The sequence below is a fragment of the Pteropus alecto genome, unplaced genomic scaffold, assembly GCF_000325575.1.
Source record: "Pteropus alecto unplaced genomic scaffold, ASM32557v1 scaffold137, whole genome shotgun sequence".
Classification (NCBI taxonomy): Eukaryota; Metazoa; Chordata; class Mammalia; order Chiroptera; family Pteropodidae; genus Pteropus; species Pteropus alecto.
The window spans coordinates 2,665,448-2,666,828 of NW_006440135.1; the positions used below are offsets into that span (position 1 = coordinate 2,665,448).

At 47.8% G+C, this 1,381-nt stretch overlaps 1 pseudogene; it reads right to left on the bottom strand.

Annotated features, from left to right (window-relative positions):
- Nucleotides 1–300: 300 nt before the first annotated feature.
- LOC112484110 lies at nucleotides 301–416 on the bottom strand (annotated as a pseudogene).
- Nucleotides 417–1,381: the final 965 nt, after the last annotated feature.

Consider the following 1,381-nt stretch of genomic DNA (forward strand, 5'->3'; position numbering starts at 1 on the left):
CTGTTAATCCAGAATGTGACGTGACTTAATTTTTATTTTGAAATCAAATGCTTACAGAGATAGTTCCGATTGTCGGTGAGGAAATCGGGCCCCCGTTAACACACGAATTAGGTTCGGACATATCTGTAGGTAAAATATCACAGTATAAGTTGACATGGTTTAGTTTCATCAAAATGGATCACAGTCCACCCCACCCTCCTAAGGAACAGCCGACTGAGGAAGGACCTGTGGACAGCTGGGGTTTTTTGTGGGCTGGGAGGTTTTTTTTGTTTTGTTTTGTTTTATTATTATTATTATTTATGCCTACAGCACCTGGTCTTCCTAGATGGTCTCCCATCCAAGTACTAACCAGGGCCGACCCTGCTTAGCTTCTGAGATCAGACATCAGGCTTGTCCAGGGTGGCATGGCCATAGACCAGAGACTGTGGCTCCACTGGGGCGTGAGCCCAGGACCTTCTAGCTGCAAAGCAGACGTGCTCACCGCTACGCTATGGAGCCATGTCAGGGCTGGCAGGTTTTATGGCTCCCCAGCTGTGATCTGGGCAGCAACAGCTTCAAAGAGGCGTCCTGGCTTGTTCTGCCCTCTGCCCGAAACGTGTGCTGGCCTGTGCAGGACAGCCTCCCTCGTGCTGGCCTTGAGGCCCAGTGCAAGGCAGGTGGGTGTCTGTCGAGTCCCTGGTCGCTCCCTGCTCCCTTTCTGGTACATCTCTGCGCTGTCGCACTCACCCGAGGACTCGATGGTGTCCTTCTGCTTGTTTAAGAAGTCCCTACCCACTTGTGAGATGGGCGGTCTGAGGGACAGAGACAGACATCTCATGCCCCAGGGCCCAGCCCCCGGCCCAGGCCTCCGAAGCCTTTGTGGACAAACTCGGCCCTGCCTTCCCACTGCTGAGGACAGGGGATGCTGGCCTCACGCTCACCAGCGAGGGTCAAGCAGGAGAATCCCCTGGGGACCATCAGTTACACAGAGCAGAAATGGGATACTTTAAAAGTAGATATAATTTATGGCTGAAAACCCCAAATCAAATACTTCTTTGGCACTTGTCTGCATACTAACAGTAGTTAATTACAGTTTAGACATTCAATACACTCACATTTTTAATTCAAGACCTTTATTGCTTTATAATGAGGTTAATTACGCCCTGATAAAATAATACCATTTGCGAGTATAATTAAAAATTGAAGAAAAATAAGTAAATGGAAGCTAGCAAGACATTTTTATATTTTTCAAAAACTCCTTCGAATGACTATCTTCATCTATTACGAGGCAAAAATCAGTCTTAAAATACATATGTTTCAATGCCCCCTTGACTGGGGATAAGTGGAAGACCGTTCACCACGTGTGTTGATTGACAGGGCGAGGGAGAGTTACGTTTACGCA